This window comes from Cheilinus undulatus, linkage group 1, assembly GCF_018320785.1.
Source record: "Cheilinus undulatus linkage group 1, ASM1832078v1, whole genome shotgun sequence".
Lineage (NCBI taxonomy): Eukaryota > Metazoa > Chordata > Actinopteri > Labriformes > Labridae > Cheilinus > Cheilinus undulatus.
Genome location: NC_054865.1, coordinates 32,840,716 through 32,864,734, shown reverse-complemented (window position 1 = coordinate 32,864,734; position 24,019 = coordinate 32,840,716). Strand labels below are relative to the sequence as shown.

The window sequence follows — 24,019 nt, the reverse complement described above, 5'->3', positions numbered from 1 at the left end:
AGAGTTCTGGTAAGGACAATTCAAAGTTAACATTAATGGCTATCTGGACAAGCAGCACAGGAACAATCTGGTTCTGAACCAAGCTTCCACAAACTGGTGTTTCAGGGAGCTTCTATAGGTGCAGGTCCTCTCTGATTGGCTAATTGCTTCAGCTCAGCTGTACACCAATCAAGCTTCTCAGCTGGCAGCACAGGTGGATGACATTACCTGAAGATCACAGCACACACATGCAAACACACCCCCAAGCACACACAGAACACGCCACAGAGGTTAATCTCACACATAGGAGAGGGGATGCAGCTGGGGCCGTAACAGTAAGTATGAGAACAAACAGGCTATCAATAACAATATTAACATGCTGATGATTAGCCTGCAACATTTTCAGTGCTCCCAGTTATTAAAAAAAACAATCAAATTTATTTCAGTCTTTATAATCAGTACATATCAATCATATAACCATGTTAATATGAGAATTACATCACACGTATGATTGATACTGAGTAATGAAATAATAGAGAAGAAGTTGATTCTTATTGATATTTAAACTTCTTATATTGTTCTAAAAACTTTACCATTTAGCAAAAGTCAGTGATTGCCTGAAGCCTGATTATTACCAGTAATAAATACGTGTTTTTGATAAGAGTAAGAGGCCAAGAGTGAATAAATCACAGAAAAATGGAGTTTGAGTTTCCAAAAAAGTCTCTAAGAAGGACCACTGGTCCTACACTAAGGTCCAAACCCCTCAGAAAGCCCTCAAAAATGTCTTCATAACAAGCAAATTTCAGTTAGGTGTATCCTAGACATACTAAATTAATTGGTAAAATTCTGTGTGGTAAAATAACATGAAGTAAATAAAAGGTACAATTTATGACAGGAGAACAGATATTGCACTAACAATGAGGTTGTGTTTTGTTATTATTATGAGTTACACCTAGCCCATAGACGGGTTGAAATATTTAGATGTACTATATTTGAGTTATAATACACTTCTAAAAGCAAAGGAGCAAATACTGTTGAGTATTTTTATTTGTAATTTGTGTATATCCCACAGATATCTGGCCTTGTTAATAGACAATATATAATGAGACAACAGGATGGCCATAATACGGCCCCTCACTATTACTGGGTAAGTATCAGACTACATTAAAAAAAAAGACATGATATTTTTCATATCTTTCTGAATTATTTGATTCAGTCAGTTATTGCAATTTACTGCAAACTTGTATGGATATGAAATTTATGATAATGTCCCGAAGTGGCTCAACAATTATGCATCTAATAGAATGATAGAAAGTGTGAGCAAGAAATAATACAGTGTGGGATACCACAAGGCTCTATTTTAGGACCATTTTTGTTTTTTACGTCAACAATATTGCGTCAGTTTCTAAAACATTAATGTGTGCTGTTTTTCTCTGCTAGGATAAAAATTAGACTCAAATAAAGCTCTAAAGTCAGAAATATTTACTAGTGCAGTGGTTCCAAACCTGGGGTCTGGGCACCCCCAAGGGGGCACCGAAGATCTCAAGGGGGGCGCGGGACCCTGTCTGGTCTGAGGTTGTCAAAATAAGATTCATATATTTTTCAAAAATCACGATAGGAAAAAAATTGTGAAGGTGAATTAAGGCCAACCTAAAGATGAAAAAGAAGAGAGAATCTGTTCATTTATGATGAAAAAGTCAACATTTTGGTGGAAAATATCAAACATTTTGAGATTTTAAGTCCTATTTAAACAGGAAAGCAAACTCCGAATTTCAGAGTTTAAAAGTCCTAAGTTTATGAGAAAAACAAAAAATTTCCAAGTTAAAATTTTGACATTATAGACTCAAATATTTAAGTATTTAAAATCTTAAATTTGGAACATTGTAATGTCAAAAAATGTACAAGGAACACAACTGAAAACAGTGGTTGAATTTTAACATTTTCATCTTTATAATCTCAACAATTCTAAATTTTGGTTTACATTACAACTTTTAAAGTAAAATTTTTCTAGTCTTTTTTTCTTGTAAATGAACAACTTTTTAAACCTTACAACCTTACCTTACAAGACAATTATTTTCATTTTTTTCATGAAAGTAAACAGGCTTTTCTTCGAGTAAGGGGGAGGGGCCTAAGGAAAAAAGGCTGGGAACCACTGTACCACTGTAGTGAATAGAAATGTGTGCAGAAAGTAACCTTAACCTTACCAAAATCAGACTTTTTTTTCTTACTGAACTCAACTGAACTGAACCAAATGCATCTAAACTAAATTATACTAAACTAAACTAACCTTAACCTAACTTCATATAACCTACCAGACAAAATGAAACTAATTTGATGTGATATGTTTTGTACTGTGTGAGATTCAAATGCAACATTTTTCATGAAATAAATGGAATAAAAGGAATTTGGGCAGTGATATCTCATAAGGGCATGGTGGTGGGTTTTGAGGCAAGGCTTGTTAAGAGCTACTGATGTAGATGTAGTTTGGATAAACATGTTCACAACATTTCTGATTAACAGACCCTCTGACAAAAACTATATATCCCTCTGTATACATGTACAGTCAAGGATCCTGCACAAGTAAAAAAAAAAAAAATATTCCATGACAGTGAGTTTGAAACAAAACAATCAGTTGTCTATGCTTTTACCTTTAATTCAAGAGCTTTCATAAAGTTGGTGCAAAAACAAACCCACAAACAAAAAGTGACTGAAGGTGACTAAATTAAAGGCCTGGCAAAGCTTCTCCGGGGAGACTCAGAATTTGGTGATGGGCTCAAGATTTCTGACAGTCATTGACTGCCAAAGAATTTTACCCAAGTATTACATATTGTGTATTATTTCTGATATTTTTAGTGTGTCCAAATACTTGTGAGCTCTTGATGATGGAGGTACTCTGAATAAAAATGACTGTAACTCCTAAAAGGTTGACTCTTCAGTCATATTGTTTTATTTCAAACCCATTGAGGTTGTGAACAGAGGCAAAATGATAAAAAAAAAACTGTGTTCCAGTCCAAATACTAAAATACTCAATTGTGTGTTATTTTAATGCCTTAAAAAAGTGCACACGTAAAAGATTTTTGCAAACGCTGCAGATTTTTGAATGGAGCTTCATTAGAGATCATTAGTTTTTCAATGAGTGGGCCTCTGAGCTCTGCTTGTGCAGTGAACCAGGTTGAAGGCTGAGATTATTGTCAAATGTGCAGCTATGAATGCTGGGTATTCCATCTCATCATAGTTTGCTCAGATAATTGCTACTATTTGATCTCCTCTATGTGAAAAGAAGCCGTGTTAATTAAACACTTTGATTGGGCTGTGAAGGGAAGCGAAACAAATAGGAGCTTTGTTTTCTTTTTTCCACACATTTCTCCTCTCAGAGGTTTTGCTTTCTGCAGGGCTGAGGGGTTTTTGTGTCCCAAACTTTGATGACGTTGCTGATTCAGTACCAGTGTGTTTGGAGAAAACATGAACGTGTGTGCCATCGTCCAAACCATTACAATGCACAGAAGCAAAGATCAGCATTTAGGACAGTTACGCTATATTGCCAAAAGTATTCGCTCACCTGCCTTGACTCTCATGTGAACTTAAGTGATATCCCATTCTTAATTCATAGGGTTTAATATGACGTCAGTCCACCCTTTGCAGCTATAACAGCTTCAACTCTTCTGGGAAGGCTTTCCATAAGGTTTAGGAGTGTGTTTATGGGAATTTTCGGCCATTCTTCCAGAAGTGCATTTGTGAGGTCACACACTGACGTTGGACAAGAAGGCCTGGTTCTCAGTCTCCACTCTAATTCATCCCAAAGGTGTTGAGGTCAGGACTCTGTATAGGCCAGTAAAGTTCATCCACACCAAACTCTCTCATCCATGTCTTTATGGACCTTGTTTTGTTCACTGGTGCACAGTCATGTTGGAACAGGAAGGGGCCATCCCCAAACTGTTCCCACAAAGTTGGGAGCATGGAATTGTCCAAAAGCTCTTGGTATGCTGAAGCATCCAGAGTTCCTTTCACTGGAACTAAGGGGCCAAGCCCAGCTCCTGAGAAACAACCCCACACCATAATGCCCCCTCCACCAAACTTTACACTTGGAACAACGCAGTCAGACAAGTACCGTTCTCATGGCAACTGCCAAAATCCAGACTCGTCCATCAGATTGCCAGATGGAGAAACGCAATTTGTCACTGCAGAGAACGCGTCTCCACTGCTTTACACCACTGCATCCAATGCTTTATGCTATATGTGCAGACCTGGACTGGTTGCCAGTCAATCGCAAGGCTGACATATAGAGACAGACAACCAGGCAGGCTTACATTCACACCTACGTCCAATTTTAGAGTCACCAATGAACCTAATAAGCATGTTTTTGGTGGTGGGAGGAAGACGGAGTACCCGGAGAGAACCCAAGCATGCATGGGGAGAACATGCAAACTCCGCACAGAAAGGCCCTGACTGGGAAGCAAACCAGGGACCTTCTTGCTGTGAGTCAACAGCACTAACCCCTAGCTAAATGGAGAAATCATTTTAGTTAACTGAAACTAAATAAAAACTAACCCTTCAAAAGAAAATGAAAACTAACTAAAACTAAATTATGTGCTTAGAAAACTATCTAAAATAAAATAGGATTAATGAGAACATCTCCTTAGTATTAGTCTTTGACAGCATACTGACTGACATGTATGCCCAAGCCTGGAGAGAGTCAAATCCCCTGATTTGATTGGAGAGGACTGCACACAATGGTAATTTTTGGTATAAGGTTTTATACAAATATCAACATTGAAGAAATTAAATTAAAAGTGATGAGCCCTTTTGGGTATCCAATTGTGCCAAAAAAAAAAATAAATAAATAAATTTGAATTCCTTATCCATATATCATGTTATCTGCTGTTTGCAATTGCATAAAATTTTTCATTTCATTTTCATTCAGTTATTTTATAACTGACTTAATGCTAAAATCCTAAAGCTTGATGTGCATTTTTCCAAAACATAAATCCTTCAAGAAAAAAAATTTACTTTGGTTTAAATTAAATAAATATCTTTTTGGCTTACTTCAAGCTTCTATCAAGACATAAAGTATAAACCAATGAAACCTCTCACTGTTTTGCTCCTATGGTCTAAGAGAAGCACACACACACACACAGACAGACATTCTGTGCTGGTATCAGTGGTATCAGCTATGTCTGCATGTATGCGGATAAGCCGTTTTACTGTAAGGCGTCAAATGTGAGGTATACATCAGCCATAGTGTCAGCAATCAAGATGAGTAATTAGAATGTAAATCAAGTCCCCAGAATGCAGGAAATAGCATCAGAATTAAGTTTGGTTGACCTGGAACTTCCCTTGATCCTTCCTACTGAGTTTAAGACCCTCATAAAGCCTCCCATGTGCCTTCCTATCAATCAAATGATAGCAAGTAGCTCTTTATACAAATACCAAATCAGAAAATATTGGATGGCATACACAATTTTGGAAAATAATTTTTTAAATAACTTAAATGAGAGGTGATTAGCAAGAACTGCCTGGTCACATCTGGGTATTTTCTTTGGTTATGTAGACCTGTGGCCTGTGGTAATTGCGAAGAAATGCTTCAGATATTTCTTTCACTCTATGATTTCATTAAGCATGATGGGTAAGGGTCTCGTGTTGCTCTTTGCCTGAGGCCTTCTGCCTCTGTGTGTGAGGAGGTACCAGCAGGAAGGAGGGTAAAGGAGTGTGTACTGAGGGAGCAAAGTGTGCTTTCTCTCCAGCAGGTGGTGCCAAAATGATGTGACAGCAGCATTTACACATGAAATCTCACCGAACAGTAAGTGAAGAATTTGATGGCTTTTTCACATGAAACACATAATGATCACACGTCAAGGTCTCTCATCCTGGTGTAAAATATATGTGTTAACTATTTAAAGTAATTTTGGATATACCTCGAATCTGATGCCCACCTTTCATTGAGGACCCTTGGAGAAGAAGGCCCCTGATAATTGCATACCTCTACCTATGGTAAACTGCCTACTGACTCACCAGATGTCCACAGGAGCTGCTGATGCAGAGGTGGAGTAGCTCAGAGAAACATTCAGGTGTCTGCTCATGCAGGGCTTTATGAACAAAAACCAAGTTAATTATGAAATTTATCAGGAAATTGCTAGTACGGGTCAGCTGTCATCCTGCTGCATTTATGGATCATATTTATAACAGGAGACCAAAATACAAGAAAATGGCAACAGCACATCTGGTAGTGTTTCAGTCTTTGGTTTCAGTTACTCAAAGTTTTATTAAAACAACAAACAAACAAACAAAAAAAGAAATAATCATTATCAAACCCAAGGCAGGAAAACATAAAATGAGGTCTACAGATAAGTGAGATATTGTCTGTCTCCTCAAGAATATAAATAAAGTTATTTTTGTCATAAACTTACTGACTGAAAGCTGCATCAGTGTTAATGCTTTTCTCCAGCTCAGAAAGATTTTCATCTTTCCTCTATATCAAAAGACTGAAGAATAAAAGAAGAACTTTTCTCTAATTATGTGGACCAGAGGCTTATTTACCCACTGAAAGAGAACTTGTAGAGCCGAGCAGCCCCTCAGAGCTACCAAACACAGAGCAGTGCTGGTGAGGTGAGGAGAAGAGAATGCCTAAAACAAACTGCAGAGGGGCTCCAGCAAACAGCCAGGGGCTTCAGATATATTAAATTACCATGATTGGGACTTAAGGCATGCTTAGAGCCTGCTTGAGAGGCTGGGGAGCCTCAAAGCGCAGCCATTCATGTCTGGGGAGCCGGGTCAATAGGTTGGGGAAGTTCACAGGACCTGATTCTATTCTTATGCAAACGCAGAGTACAAGACCTAAAGCTCACTCAGTTGGAAGATATAAATGACTGAAGCATCATCTTCAGCCCTCCATGCACACAGAGCTGCTCTACAGCTGCCTGCTCATGATTCATGAGACAGAGATGAGACGTCTGAGGGAGCCCTGAACGTCTCACTACCGACACTGAAACTTTCACATGACATCACTGGGTAAGCCTGAATGAAAACAATTTTGTTATTCAGCTCCCTATCATGGAAAATGTTGCCTATAAACCAGATTTTTGTTTATGCAGGGGAAGAGGTACTTCTCATATGTGTGCTAACAGCTCAAAAAAGTCAGCTTTGCCCTCAGGGAAAAGCCTACAGATAATTTTCCAAGCTTTAAAAATCCATGCAACTTCCTGTGACTCCTGATTCAAAAACATGACGTCCTGCAAAGAGTAAAGGATGAGGTGTCTATGTGCTTCAGAATTTAGTGGGCCCATTGATCTGTCCTTGATTTACAAAAGAAAACATATTACCATACTAAAATACGTGGGCTTTTATAATAATTAGATACATGGAAAAAAATCAATAGATGAAGAAACTTCATTTATAGAGCACCATTCATATATACAGCAATTTAAAGTGCTTTACAGAGGAAAAAACAAGATATTTATTACATTTAGAGCAAAAACACAGCATTAAAATATAAAACATTTCAAGGCACAAGGTAAAAAAAATCATTCATATAAATAAAAATCAACTAATAAAATGCAAACAAAAGCCCCACAGAGGTCTATCGTCTGAAGTCATGACAGGGTTTTAAGCAGGTACACCTCATTGAAAATCAGCATTACCTAACAAGCTCAACAGACTACAGGCGGGCAAAAGGAACAAAAAGGACCAAGACTGCATACAGCTCTAACACTGTACACATACTACTTAGACATCAATGGAAGTTTGCACTGATTGAAACAGATTTGGAAATGATACAAAGTAAAATCTCAACTGTGATCAAAAGTTTAAAAGCTCTCCACATGATAAGAAATGTTCCTTTATTATTATAATATTTCACTCAACTTGGGCTTAATGTGCAATGATATAAACAACAGCCTGCAGATGAAGATGAAAAGACGGATTAAAACATAGATTTCAATGCATACTTCACTTTTCTTAAGACACAATTCAGATTTTCTTTCTCTTTACTACAGACAAAAGTACAATTATGCTATTATGTGGATAAATGATGAATTATTTGGAGCAGTTTTGCTAACTAAACTAGTTGATACAACACATTATATTGAGTTTTTTAAGTTATGTAAGGTACACACCAAGAAAACATACAGATTTTAGTTGATCCAACATTTTATGGGGGAAATAGTTGGAGCATCTTCTTCATTTGAGCCAGCTGAAATATATTTTCTGATCAAAAGTTTTCCACCAACTTTAGGTTTTTATTTATCAGCATGTAATGTCAACTAAATGGTAACATGATGTATAAAACTAGGCCTCTCAACTAAAAAAAATCTGTGAAACTTGTGAACTATCCTGTGTTGGACCCTCGTATTCTATTTTACATGTTGCATGATTTCCATACACCGGAGTATTTGGCTTGTCAAGTTAGGACATTATAGAGGTCGCTGTGGAAATGGAGAAAAGGAAACTCAAAAGTGCAGTAATAAAGGCCTTAAAAACTCACAGAGGTCTTTGAGTCTGTCCGCAGGCTTGTGCCGGGTCAGACTGTGTCCCAGGAGAGTGAAAGGTCATGACTCTCTGTGTCCGGCAGCAGGTCGACACTCTGTGGACACGAGGTCTTTACAATGTGGGAGGAAGGTCGCTAATCTTCAACCGGACAGGCTGTCCAATCCAGTCTGTCTGTGTGTCACATGTAATGCATGTTATGAATAGGAAAGCAACAGTTGTTTCAAAGCAATGTCATTTTAAATGATCTGATGGTCATTTCAATGGAGAGTTAAATGTTTGGTTGCTCAATAGATAAGTCACAGGTGAATATTGTGCCTAAAACTCAGCCTCTCGATTGTTTGATTTTACATGAAAAACAGTATGAATGGATGCAGTCACATTTAATTAAAAACTTAATTGTGCTTTTTGTCATTGATGTAGCTAAGGCCTTCTCATATCTATGTTCCCCTTCTTGTTAGTGCGGGGACTGGAGTGTATTTCCTCTTTCATAACTCTGTGCTGGTGGTTTCTGAGAGCGGAGGTGCACTGTTTTAATGCTCAAATGTCTATCTGACTCGAGTAAAAGTCACCGAGCCTCATGTTCATCACTTTCTTGTTAACCTCAAATTCGGGTTGCAGGGTTCTCTCAAGACTCTGCTCAAACCCCCATTCTGACCAAACAATGAACCGATTCCATTTTGAAGGTCAAATACATTTGGCCTTAAGTTTATTCCTTGCTTGTGAAAACAACAGCTCAAGAATTTTTTGAGGAGTCATCTTCAAACTTTGTATTAACGTCTATTCTGACTAACGGATGAACTCATTAGATCTTGACGGTCTAGGTCATTAGGCCTTGTGCTCATCCCTTGCTTGTCCCACTACTATAGGCTGTCCACAAGAGGCCAAGCCAAACTAGGGACCCACGGAGATCAGCAAATTCATGGTCTAATTAATGTGAGTTAACCATGTTTCATCTTTTAACCTGGATAGTAACCACCCTTTCAAGCAAAAAAGTGAAAATGATTTTTATTTATTTATGCTGTAGTACAATATAGCCTTTTTCAAAATGTACCCCTTATCTCAAAATAGAATTTCCTTTTTAATGGTAATGCATTCTATTTGGATGGACACACTGATATAAATGGTTATGGAAAGTAATATCAGACTTCAGAGCTAAGCAATGATAGGCACAACCATCAGGATACCAGAAAATAAAGTCAAAGAAACTGAGACAACTTAAATGGTAAAGAATTGAGTTATTGTTTGGAAAAAAAAGTCTTAAAAAGTAGTGTAAATGGGCAGAAAGTTGCAAGTAGATTAAGATTGGCAAAATGAAGTTGCAGAAATAGGATATTAGTGAAAAAGCAGCAAAAATTGGATAGGAATAGCAAAAAGAAGTAGCAAAAACTCGTAAAAGGAGCAAAATTGGTTAAAATGGCAAAAAGAAGTGGCAAAATGGGTGAAAAGCAGCAAAATTGTTTAACAGTGGCAAAATGGGGGGAAAGTAGAAAGATGGGTTGACAGTGGGAAAAATTCTTTTAGTGTAAACATGGGTCAAAGCAACCAAATAGCTAAACGTGGAAAAAATGTTTTAAGATTGACACAAAATAATCTGTAAAAATAAATCAGTAGCAGCACAATGGGTTAAGAGTGGCAAAATGATTAAAAAAAATGGTGAAAAGTAGCAAAATGGAAAAAAAAAAGAGGCAAACATGGATTAAGACTGGCAAAGAGAAGTTGCAAAATAGGTGAAAAGCAGAAAAAAATCCGGCTAAGAGTGGAAAAAGCAGCACATAACATCAAAATTGTTCAAAAGTGGCAAAAAGAAGTTGCACACGTTGGTGAAAAGCAGCAAAAATTGGTTCACAGCGGCAAGAATTTTAAAAAATGGTTGAAAAGCAGCAAAATGTGTTAACAATGGCAAAATGTGTTAAAAATTGGTGGAACAGGTAATAGCATCACACACTTTCACAAACTACCACCTGGTGGTAGTTGTAGCTTCTGTTATGTTCTGAGACTGAATGAAGAATCTGAGTTTCCTGCTACTGCTAGTGGAAATAATGAAGTAGGCCCAAAATGTGAAGATCAAAGAAACCCTATAATGCATAAAAAATATTACTTTTGTATTCTGTGATTGGTTATCTTTCTCTGAAATTTACTGATAGAGGCCTGACTTTCTGAGCTGTTCAATGAATGAATAAATACACACTTGTAATATTTATCACACATTTAGTTTATTAAATATGGCAACACTTTCATTCAGCTCAAATCGAACATCTCATCCATATTTAACTAAATACTGAGGTGTGAATAAATTGTTCACTTTTTCATATATAACTCTAAAAATCTTTACAAGACTTATTCAGTATAACAAAACTGACAGATATCAAAGTCAAGCATTTGACTGTGGGCACTGATCAAAAATTAAACTTCAGTCAAACTTAAGTAATACAGACATATTTAAAGTACATTTATATAGATTTTATGTTAAGAACATTTTTGCTTTAGAATTTTGTTGGTTGAGTTAATCTAAATCTTCCCCTGAATTATAACTGTATTTAGATTCATAGTCCATGTAGGCCACAGGAGTCATTTCTTTGCTGCAGCTTCAGTTCACAGAGCGGGAAGTCCATGAATCCATGTGAGTCCATGAGATCAACCCACTGATGTCATATAAAGAGGAGATGATGAGGACATGTGATGTCAGGATGATGAAAGTCGTTTTCTAGTTAAAAAAAAAAAAAAGAACACAGAAGAAAAAGAAAATCACCAACAGCTCTGTAACTTAAGCTTAAACAGGACATTTGTTATTACTCAGTCATATGGATCATCTTTGAACATTAACACTTGTCTTTAACTGGTTGCATCATCTCTGGTCTGATGGAGTTCAGGCGTGAGATCAGCACTGCAGCCATGCTGCTGCCAGATTCAGCACATTATATAAAGACGATCCAGGACAATTTAATCCCACTGGGAGACATGCTAAGACCTTTTCTTTGCCAATTTTCACCCTCTCTCTTATTCAAACCTCCTCTTTCTTCCTGCAGCTCCTCAATGCATCATCCGGCTTTCTTTTTTTTTTCTTTCCCCATGTTCTCTCATATCTTTTCTCAGTGCCCACCCCCAAAAACCCTCAGACAGACAGCATGCAGTTTATGCAAATGATCCTCTTTTCATGCTCAGAGTTGAATGAGATCTTAACAACAAAATCTCTCTCTCACTCACATATAGCCCGTCAGATTGAAAATGTAAATGACATGACTGTTATTCTTGTTTCACATTACACAACACATGAACCTTCATGTAGCAAGGTGAGAGGGAGAAATATGTACATGTGTGTGAGGATGATGAATGTGAAATTATCAGAGTTCCCAGGGTCTTGGTGGTGTGTGAAAGGCCTTAGCTGGGTGGGGGGATGAGGGGGTGTCTGCTCCCAGCTGTTGGGGGGACCTGACTCTCTCTCTCTCTCTGACAGTTTGTCCTTTTCAGCAGCACATAACCCAGCCGTCCTGCCTGTCGCCATAACAACGCCACAGCCCCTCTGTCACAGTAGCCCCATGCAGTCAGACCACGGTTCGGGGGGGAGAGGGGGAAGTCTTGGTGGAGCGACAACAGACGTGAATGAGAAGTCGAGACACTTCCACCCCTGTGAACTTGAACTTGACTGACAGTCTGAGCGACTGGCGGGAGAGAATGGAAATCAACTCTGTGATTCAGTTCCCATCATCCTGTTCATGATGCACATTTTATGTTTATAAAATATGTCTGAAAACTATATTGTAAGAATCATATCAACGTGTTGCCTGTTCAGGAGAAAAAAACAAATTTGGACCAACTATTTATGTCGTGCCAGTTCGTAAAAATAATATTCAACTGTGAAGGCATTTTTAAATTTGAAATTTAATTTCAATCAATAATACATTTTTTAAATTCGTGATAAAACATTAATTTATCTCTGTGTTTTTCAATACAGCCAATGACAATAATAATAAAGTTGTATTGATGATAGTAATATTAATGAAGAATCTGCAATATTATATTATTTGTATTTGGCTGTAATAATTGTATCAGAATCATCATGATTATAGAGCTAATGCTCAGTGTCTCATATTATAAGTGTTCAACGTCGTCTCTCTGCCTCAGACTCCCTGTTTGCTCCATACTGAAGCTGTTAAAAATCATCTGGTCCACATCAGGGGTCTGAGCCACCCAGACTCAGTGGACCATGGGAAAATAAACAGAGTTGTGAAAAGGTCCCCTGTCGCTGTGGCAAAGCTAAGAACGAGCCGTAGCAGGATAATCGCATGTACTCCCAGATTAAGAAGGGATGCAGCTGTGGGGGCTGCAGAGGTGTAATGATCCATTGATTCAATCATCCACCTTAAGGAGACGGCTCAGGTGGGTCTATGAGGCTGGGCCGACCTGTTGGGACTTAACCTGTTCACGGTCATTATCATGGCACCGTCATTGACAACAAAAGCTGTTTTTCTTTCCCTTAGAGAGTGCCTGAAAGTTATCTGTATGTTAATCTGGACTTTATTCTGTGTATCTCTGATGTCTGTGTGAGTGGAACTGATCAAATTAAATCAAATGGGCTTTTATTTTGGTATCTGGCAAAAATATAAAGAAGTAATCATTCAGTAATATTCTAAAGTATAGTTTAATGTCTTCTCAACAACATCCCTTGCTTATTTTTATGGATGAGATAAAAATTTTAAGGATCTAAGATTTTTAGATTTAGACAATACTTTCATTCATATATTTAAAAAAATAGTCAAGGCCAAGTAACTTTAAAAGATTTAACCTGATTCATTTGGTGATTTTGTGTTTCACTTTGTAGTGTTTGTTTAACTTTGTTTCACTTTAAATCAACTTTGGATTCACTCCCAGTGTTCGGTATAATGGGAGACATTTTTTTGTGTGTATTTGTGGTATTTATGACATAAAGACGCCTGCACACATCTGTAAAGATGTTATCTATTGATATTAAAGTTGGATTTACTAATGGCCAAAGTCTTTTTCTCAAACATCATTCTGGTAGGAGACCCCAGACTCACACAGACAGCACTGAAGGAGAGGTGATAGACCTTTGTCAAGTGCTCTTTTTCAATGCAGCCATTGTGGAGCGGAGTCAGGATCAGAATATTAATTTGAATCAGTGTTTACCAACAGGCTCCCATGCAGCTGCGGAGCTGCACGTGTGTTAGTGCATCAGGAGTTACACTCGTGTGTGCAGATGCATTTCAGCTGCAGGTCACTTTGTGTCTTTGCTTTAATGGTTCATTAATTACAGCCTAAACAAGACGCTGGTATTTTCATAAAAAATAATCATCTACTGTGCTTAAAAATGTAATTTACATGTAACAATTTATCTTCTATGATCATTTCTATTAAACATCCTTCCATATGACCAGCAGCCTTAGGGATGTAATGATTTTTCTTTGTTAGGAAGTGCATGCATACTGTATATGTGTACACAGTTATTAAAAATGTAGGTTCTATTGCTGGTTTTGATGATATTCATTCAACTGTACAAATCAGCCAGAGCCATCTGCATGAAGAGTAACAATTTGACAAAGAAGTATCCATTTTTGTCAGGCTAATAAGGCTGACTTACACTGCTGCTCAATATTATCATACATTATTATCTCCATGTTATCAGCAGCTTCACAGCCCCTCCCCCAGCTGATGCTGTAATTACAGCCTGGTGTCTAATAAAGAAACAGCTCCCCTCTTATTTTAAGCCTCAGCCACCACTCTGTCCAGTGTGTTTGTATCATGAAAAGAGAACAAAATCTTTAAAACTGATTTTTCCAACCAAGATGTGTAAAAAGAAAGGATATTAAACAGTGTGGAACAGGGGCCTGCTTTGATTTATTTAATTAGATAGCCTAAATGTTGAACATCTTTGAAGCTTTCTTTTTAATTAAGCTAAAAAAAAAATCAGGCTATGGCTATTATGGAAAAAATGAATACAAAACTGGAAAAAAGAATAATAAAAAACATACAATATTCCCCCCAAATTGAATTGAATTTAGCTAATCTAGAAGCATCCCTAAAGGGAATTTCTCTGAATATTTTAACAGGGAACATTGTATAGGAAATAAATCTGGTGTTTGACATTCATTTCAAGGCAGGTGAAGTTGGGTGGCATTTTGGATAGTTGACGGATGAATCTGAAACATTGTTTTAAAGGCCTAGTGGGGCTAAATAGTAGCAAACGTGCCACGTGTTTTTACTCTCAGGCTACTCGTCCTTTTAATGTGAAGGCCTGAAACAGCGTTTGAATTTCAGGATACGGTTTTATTTAAGGTTGAATCATTAAAAGGAAAGTTCTAACGTTAAAAATAAATTATCTAATGCTACAATTACGTCTAAAATTCTAACTAGTGACTTTCCTGCGTCCGTGCTGTAAACATTACTACTGCTAGCTTATTTTAGTCCAAACAGAGATAGAGAGCTGAGCTGCTGCTGCGCCTTTAAATCCTCTCTGCTCCTCGTTTCTATGCAATTATGTTAATAAGCAGCCTGTCTGCCTCTATTCATTACTGCTGGATTCTCTGATTGTTTCCTTTATTCCCATCTTTGTACCCACAGTCCTGTTTTTCCTCCTCTTTTTTTGGCAGCGCTGTTTTATCCCACGACGAAGAAAGCAAGGTGAGAGCTAATGACGGTTTTAATGCAAAGACTTTGTTAGGAAGCGTTTTTATTTACAGCTTTTTATTTTTTATAGCTACGTGCGGGATAAACGGGCTGTTCGGTCGGTAAGTAGCCTACAGTAGGGCTGTTATTAGCTGGCTGGACATTCAACAAAGCCATTACCTATCATATTAAATGTTTATATGTACTGGGCCTATTAACAGTGTGCCTATAAAACTGTCCATGAATCTACATTTGAATCAGAAGGGAGGGTACAAATCTACAAAGCTGTGATAACCTGGAGCAAAAACGAAGATTCTGTAGTCTATAAAAAGTGGGAAAAGGAGATTACGTTTTTACACACGTTGAATTCCTATCAGTAAGGTGGATGGCCTTTGGGTAAAAGCAGGCCTCTACCGACTGAGACTAAAGGTTTGTTCTGTTTATTGTATTTTTCAGCAATTCTTCATTTCTTGCTATTTCTTCTTTAGCTAAAGGATGGGTTTGGATTCATAAAACACGTGTTCTCCATACTTAAAAAGGGCACATTTGGTTCTTTCTCTGCTCATTACATTTAAAGTAAGATATTACAAATGACTCACTGATTACCACTAAAATGTAAAGGCTCGTTCATTCCTAATCTATCGTAATTTCAGTAAGCCTATGAGATATTTCACATAAGAGTCCTATTTAGGGCCTTGTGAGGCCAAATGATCTACTCTGTGTTCATGTTATTCAAGTTTAACTTCTTATTTCTAAACTGGCACAGAGGATTTTCAGTTTATAAATTAGGCCTAAATAATATTATTCCAATGATTTCTATCAGACTATTAACCCCTTAAAGCCTGAAAACGTAAATAATAGCCAGAAAATTTTAATTTTTTGGAACTGAAATGTTCATTTAACTTTCTATTGAAATTTTTAAAAAATCAAAATTTCCATAAAATTTAACAAATATATTTTTAGCATCTCATTTTATTCATTAGGTGTTTTTGGTAACTGATAATCCACTTGAGGGCATTTTTATCATTTATCAGATTGTATTCAGAAGTTTTTTTGAGTAATTTATTGATCATATTGATTAGATAGAGGTATCATAAAAGTATGTATCAAATAAGTGACAACAGGCGTTAAGGGGTTAAATAAGACAAAAATAATTTACAAAAAAATATTAGAATGATACAATGAGTTTTATAACTTATATATTTATTGTTTTATATTTATATATGAGTTGTTTTAGGAATCATCCTTTACTAAAAAAAAAGGCCAAAAGGTGTTTTATTCAGTTCCCTCACAATATCAGGGTTTGGGAAATTACATTTATCTTATTTATTTATTAACTTGATATGTTTATTATATGTTTATTTTTTAAAGATATTGATTGTATGTTATTTGGATTGTGTATGTGTTATAGTTAAAATTTACCATAAAACTCTTTCTGTGAACTTGAGCCCATCAGGCTGGCCAAATGATAGAGTGGATCTGAGAGGGTGTTCAAGGACTGTTTCTGCTGCTTTCATGAGATCATCACTGAATCACTAATTCAGTCATTCTCTGTTAAATTCATGGTCATCATACTGTATACACTCAGCATGATGAAGGTGTGAGTTACGTGACCTTAGTAATGAGCTGCAGAACTCAGCACAGCAGAGACATGAGGTTATTTCAACAGGAGGATTTACAGACTGATTACAGAAAACAAATGATGGATCAATTAACATGGTCGCTTTGTGCCAACAACCATTTTACAGACAGCGGGAGACCCTGGTAAAATGGCCTCCATACTGATGCTCTGACAGAGAGAGGCTGAGCTTCCACAAAAGCAGTCACACATGTACAGAGCAGGCCTTTCTGTCAGAGGTTAGCACACAGATGACTGGTTCAGTTTGGGGAATGTTTTATTTCTTCGTTAGCAAGGTGTGACATTTAAACAAAACTGCAACATTATCTGAATTAATCCCTGAAATTGTGTTTGTGAAAAATAATGAATGTTTTGTTTTTCTTTGTTTAACGTGGGCTGTTGATGACGGAGCAGTCATGCACAGCACGTACAAAGGCTGCAGTCCTCAAAGCACCAGTCCAGGTTGGAATCTGACCTTTGGCTCCATTCCTGTATGTCATTCCCAACTTTCACTCCCAAATTCCTGATTTTATCTACTGTCATGTCTCTCCAACAAAGGCATTAAAAGCCCTAAATAAATCTAAAATAAAGAAATAAATGTTTTTTTTAATTTGAAATTTTGGTCATGTGTTTTTTGTAATGTCAGTCGACAGGGTTGTGAGAAAGTAGAGCTGAAAAAGACAGCCATGTATTACAGTGGATCTAAACGACATCAGAAAGCTTACAAAGCCATGCACATAAAGAGCAAACATTGAGTTCTGCTGTAACAAAGGCAGCAGGTTATTATTTTTAAAAAGTATAATAAAAATAGATTTGTAAAACTTACATTAAGTCATCCAAGTATTATGCAGAGAGCTTAGTTTTTATTTTGATGTGTGGTGGAAGCTTGGTATTTTTTAATTATTAGAATCTAAACTGTACAGGTTTTATTAAATGACTGCTAAAACTGATCAGCGTTAAATGTTGGATTTGTTTTGTATTTTATTGCAATAGTTTTGTTTGACAGAAACTTGAGAGAGAAAGCCAGTTTATCGAATGACTGTACAATGACGTCTGAAACTCCTTTTCTTAGGTTATTGTTACTCATCTGTTTATTTATTACTTTTAAATAGCTAAGTAGGATCAATAATCACAAAAATAACTCCAAAGAGGTTGAAGTGGAGTCGTTCCACATGATAAATCTCACGGAAGAGAAATCGTGTAAAAAATATTTGAGCTTAGTTTGACTGCAATTTGAGAAAATGACACAGCTAGTGTATGAAATAAATTAATAATTTGTTCACAAATTAAACAGCTGAATAAGATATTCAATAAATATTCAAAACCTGATGATGACATTTTGAAGCATGTTAAAGGCTTTGCAGGAGTATTTCAGAATTTAATAGAAAGATATTTTGGCAAATTGTTTCTGCTTTGGCAAGCAGATAATTTTCCATCTTTCACTGAATTTTTAAATTTAGAAAACAGTGAAATTTTCCCAAATTGCCTACCTGATTGCCTTAATTGTCCATCAGTCTAAATTGATGAATAACATGTTCTTTGAGAGATGATGAAGAATATCAGCAAGGTTTCACAAAGATTAGGCTTGATGAGAATTTCTAAATCCATGAATCCACTAACCAAGGCTGCTGTGATTTTAAACCCATATGATGTACAAAAAACCTCTTAGTTTTCATTTACCTGTTATGTCACATCCCTTAGAATGGCATATATTGTCTTGTTTCTTCTCTTCCGTGCAGGCAGCAGAGAGTTTGGAGTTCATTCCTACTTTCGGTTATCTAGCTTTATGACGGACGATGAACACTCATACAGCTAGATAACCAAAGACAGGAACACACTCCTCTGTTGGCTGTGACAATGAAAGGTAGGTCTGACAGTCTCTAGAAAAAAAATGCACGTTATCAGATTTATAACACTGCAAATGATATAAAAATAGCAAATAGATCAACAAGATTTTTCGCCAAAAGAAACAACAGAATTCAAGCTTTCAAAAATACATTTAATTTTTTATTTAAATCTTTTAGTTTGTGTTTAACACAGTCACTCAGAGAGACCTCAGCTCTATGAACTTCTATTTCATTAATCACTTCCCTTTTTGGCAAATAGAATAGGCCTGCTTACTCACTGTATATTATTATTATTTATTAATATTTTATGTAAGTGTTCTATTAACCTGATCCTATATCCCTATGTGTCTTAAAGATTATTTTATATTTTGTAGTCTGGCCAGCATTCATGCATCTAGTCTCTCTGCCTTACCCTGCTTTGTAACCTATCACATAAAATTCCTCTGATTTCTTTAGTACAATTTAGCTCGTAATCAGCTCCACAATAGGTTTTTCTTGTCTGTTAAGATTCTATTCACATGAAAATTCACAAATTTTATGACATGGGCTCTGTAGGTGGGAGTAAATACCTTTATAATATCATATAATATAACATTTTTTCATCCTTAACCTTGGATGCTTTAATTTTACCATGTCACTGAGTTAATGATTTCTGAATCTTTGGCTTCACTTTATACACTTTTGTGTAGTCTTTCCTTTAAGCACATTTTGTAATAGGTAAGTAAAAGCCATATACACTGTCTTCCCCATTTACTATAATCTATTCTATAGCTAATAATTATCTTGTGATGAAATCACGCTTTTTGTCAGTGCGTCTGACGTCAGATGTTTTAATTGGAGAGTAGATACTCTGGCTAGGCGTGAGTCACTTTCTTTGTATATGTGGGAGGACATTCTCATAGACTTTATAACTGTAATTATCCAAACTTTTTAGAATTATTTTAAGAGATAATAATTGCCATCTACGCACAGTAAAAACAGAGTGAATAAAAGGTGTTATTAAAGGTGTGAACTTAGCGGTTTAGTAAATTGAGCTCTTGTTATGACTGAATAGGCCTGTGTAGGCTACTTTACCTTCATACTTATAAACTACCCTGACAAGGTATTTGTCTAAAGGGTTAAACAGATAATGTAGGTATTTTTGTACGATTTTAGTACAAATAATGTGACACAATGGCTCTTTTGACTTTCCAAATAATTGTGACTTGGATTGTGAAGCCTTTTTTAACTATCAAACTTGAATGCAACATAGTAAATGTTCCCAGTTCTCTCTTTTTTATAAAAAACGTATCTATCTTTATTCAGTGCAGCTGCAGACTGAGGAAAAGATGCATTTTAAATACTATGGGCAGCTCTGGTCTCTAAAACTAACCCCTGCTTCCAAAAACACTCACTTTGACATCGTGTAAGACACCTCCTGCTCACACGGACACTGAAAACATCCACACGGACGCTCCGTAGCATCTATCAGCCTCCAGATATGCACGAGGACACGCGAGTTTGTGTACAGCCACGCGATGACAAACAGGTGAGCGCGCGTGGATCTGATCGATAAAATCCCACTCCGGCTTCCTCGAGGCTGGGTGTCCACGGGGTGCTGCGGTTGGTGAGGTATCCTTGTTGGATGCTGTGTTTGTATCCGTGATGAGGAGGGTGCTTCTTCTTCCAGGCTCACGCGCCTTCAGACGAGCAGGATGGCCTTCATGTGTGACCGAGCTCGTGAGGATGCGCGTGTGTCCCCTCACTCAGCCTCCAGTGGTCTCTTCTCACCTCCTCTCTGCCGTTTTTTCCCTGAACGCCTCATCCTCCCACCCGGCTGTGATGACGCCATGACGACGGCAAGTTGCTCGGGTCCAATCACGTTCGACCTGAGTGTACCGTTAGGTGCGTGCTTTGGAGGTGTGTTCATGTACAGATAGTTTATTGTTTCCTTTCAATGTCCGTCTTTTTTATTGTTGGTCAAAATCAGATGTGTCTGGCACTCTTTTAGCCCTGTCTTCATAGTGAATTTGTTTTCTGAATTATTGATTTGTTATTTTATTTATGGTTTAATTTTATAATGAAAAGTTCGACTGTTTAGCATGTAAGACAATTGTTAATGTCCATTAATTGTATGAGTTTTTACATTTAATTATAAAAATTATGAAGTAGTGCTGAATTAACTTATATGTACGAACAACAAAACACACCTCCATACTTTAAACATCAATATACTCTATACAACTTTAAATACCTGATTTGTCGCCTCCTGGTGGTGGTAACGGAGACTTTAGCAGGTAATAAAACAATTAAAATCGCCTTTATGTGTTCTGAGAACAAAACATAAAGTGTTTGAAATTATTCTCAAGTATCAGATAATTTAAATTTCACCAGCTCTTATACATTTATTGCAAATCACAAAGACCAGCTGATGGCATCTCTATGCAAGGAGAGTGTGTGGGGTTAAAGGGAAGCCTGCATAATAAGACGTATTTTACTTTTTTAGATTAACTTAAATGTCTTCTATGTGTATGCTGCACAAATAAACACTTTATTTCTACATTTTGAGAAAATTTGAAAAATACAGATTAACTTAATCTGTCATTGCTGTGCAATGCACTCTGGGAATTGATGTTAAACAGTTCCACTGTCCTTCTTCCACATCTTTCTGGTTGAACTCACCTTGATCTACATTACACTCTACACTCTTGTAAATGGGATTCTTAATCTCAGTGAGGTTTTCCTGGTGAAATAAATGTAAATTTAATTACAGTAACTCTTCTGTATTGTTCTCTGTACTCAAACTGCACTTGGGTTAAAATGAGAGACTTTGAGAATGACACATAGGGGAAAGAACAATGCAACCATTGACACTACCCACTGCATTGCGGTGGCAGCCTACTTGTAAATTTATTCTTAGATTTTTTTTTCCTCAAAATATAGAAATCTAATGTGTTTCTTTGCATACAATACACAAGGGGGTGGCCACCATAGGAAAATGATTGGCCACCCCAAAATTCTAATCTATGATTGGCTGTGTCAGAGGCAAACAGTGTTGGATTGACCGACACACTTTGGGGCCAGTCTCATATTATGTATATATATTTACCTGTTTAATTTCCACCATGTGCCCCTCTGACAACAAGAGAGTTAGCGAAAGAGTGAATACACATCACTTTGTCTTTGGCATTAACCACTCAGCTTTGTAGTAGCTTGGGGGAATGTTTTAGTAGACCATTGAACAGGGGATGAGGGAGCAGTGCAGTTATGTCATGTTGACTGGAGAAAAAAGGGCCAGTTTGCACCACAAAATGCCAGGGCCAATCCCAGTCCAGTGCTTGAAGCTAAACTTACAGAGTAATCATTTTTTCTGGATGTGTTGTGGGCTGTTTGTGGCCCACTGCATAAAATGTTTGCTTTTTTAGTACTTGAAATTGAATTGTGACATCTTTTCAAGTCCTTGAAAATGAAGGCACAAGGACTTTGAGTGTACAGAATGTTCTCACGGTGTTGTTACTTTTAAAAAGTTATGCAATGGGAAAATGTAATTTTTCTTTCTCATTTCTCTACTAAATGCAATTTTTCTTTCTCATTTCTCTACTAAATGCAATTTTTCTTTTTCATTTCTCTATTAAATGCAATTTTTCTTTCTCATTTCTCTTACTCAGACATAAAAAGCACAGAAAACAAACGAATGTCCTTGTGATGATCCTGTGAACAGATGAGCTGCTGCTCCTGAGTAGGTCATGAGTCATGCTGATGTAGTTATCTGTGTGTCATATCTGTAAAGACTACATAACATAGAAAACTGCATTTTCCCATTACAGTTAAAAATTACTTATACACATAGGAATCAGACATCCTACCGTCACTTGTTTTATTAAAAAAGTTACGTGAAATCAGACAGGGTAAAAAGTGTAATTCATTCTGTATTAAAGTGCAGATACTCCAGGCCAGTTCTGCAGAAGTCACTGCTGTAGTTTGGTCAACCCAGTCCAAAACACTGATATTGCCAGGCCAGCTTTTGGAGATAGTATGAAGAAAAAAACTGATACTATGCCCTGAGATCAGCATTCATCCATATTACATTTCTTTGAGTGCTGTAACTTTCCAGCATCAAAATCACATTTTGATGAATGTATTGCACGCACATTTAAATCTTCAGCTTGTCAGCTCAAACTTTTAGTCAGCTTGGTTTGCCTTAAAGGTTGGTATAAATTTGTTTAGAAGTTGTAGAGCAAGGTGAAAAAATACTGACCAACCCTTTTGGACCACTTCAGGCAAGAAAAAACAGGATTTAAGGCTACTCACTGAAAAAAATGAGGATCTACTGCCCTCTGCTGTTTTAATGGTGTACACCCCCCCAAACGCCTGAATTCATTAATTTCTGTGCTGCGCTACAGGAGAGAGGATCAATCGGGGTGATTTTAGATTCAGAACTTCAGCGGTGCTCAGTTTCTAAAGACACTGTGGTGTGTAGACATCTTTGCAAGTGTTTAGTACACCTGAAAAAACAAGTTAAATGTTTAAGTATATGGATATCATTTATTAAATTAACAATAATAAAACTAAGAAACAGTTTGTTCCACAAGATATTTTCGATTGAATAAATGCCAACTTCAGGCATCACATATAGCACATAAGTTGACATATTGCATTATTGCTGCGTTTTAATAAAAATAGTAGCTGAGAAATAAAAGTTATATTACCAAAATATCTTCCAGGTCTTGAAATGTGGTTTGGAAATGTCCGCTATCTTTTATGGGTGCTGAAAATTTGGGGGTGCTTCAGCACCCCAGAAGGGTTGAAGCTGCCTATGGGATCTGTTACAGAGAAATAAATTCTTCTTCATGAAGAATGTGTCTTACAGAATTACTGAGCTATTATTCACAGCAGTGATCAGTGGCACAGCCTGTCATCTCTCAGGCAGAAGGTCTGAAGGTTTACAGACTAGCTCCTGCAGTCAAACATCTAAGCCTGGACAAGACACAAAACCCCAAAATGCCCCTGCTGTTGTTACGTCTGTAAATATTTAAAAATATTTTTAACTGCAGCCTCTGGAATCAGTGTGTGAATGTGAATGTGTAAAGATGTCATGTGGTTGAAATTGGTGCTTTGAGGTGCAGTGTGTAAAACTGAATATCAACATCTAGAAGTGGGTTCTAGATTGCATTTCTCTGCTGGAAACTGTGGCAACCAGTTGAATTTAATGTGCATCTGTAGTGTGAATACAATACAATACAATAACTTTATTTATCCTTTTTTCCTCTGTTACCATGGAAACATATAAAAATCCAAGATGGCGGCATCCATGGAGGGGACCCTCCCTATGTATGAATTAAAGGTTTATTCTGAGTTGTTGTTGTTGTTGTTGTTTTTTTTTTCAAAATAGCTATTTTTGAATTTAGATGACTAAACACTTATTTAGATAGACCGTCTTAGAAATGTTTTGCTTTATTTTACCAAGTTTGTTCAGCTAAATGCTACTTGGCTA

General features: G+C 36.8%; 2 long non-coding RNA genes across 4 annotated transcripts; both read left to right on the top strand.

The window, feature by feature from the left end:
- Positions 1–268: 268 nt before the first annotated feature.
- On the top strand, positions 269–13,332 carry LOC121512049. 2 transcript variants are annotated; one of them, XR_005992088.1, is made up of 3 exons: positions 269–314; positions 5,721–5,776; positions 11,915–13,332. It is a non-coding gene; the product is annotated as an uncharacterized LOC121512049 (long non-coding RNA). The 2 variants fall into 2 exon arrangements; XR_005992090.1 differs by lacking the exon at positions 269–314 and adding an exon at positions 1,077–1,126.
- Positions 13,333–14,969: 1,637 nt separating this feature from the next.
- On the top strand, positions 14,970–17,300 carry LOC121512043. Of its 2 annotated transcripts, none has more exons than XR_005992086.1 (4): positions 14,970–15,096; positions 15,173–15,203; positions 16,830–16,938; positions 17,114–17,300. It is a non-coding gene; the product is annotated as an uncharacterized LOC121512043 (long non-coding RNA). The 2 variants fall into 2 exon arrangements; XR_005992085.1 differs by having other exon boundaries at positions 16,830–16,995.
- Positions 17,301–24,019: the final 6,719 nt, after the last annotated feature.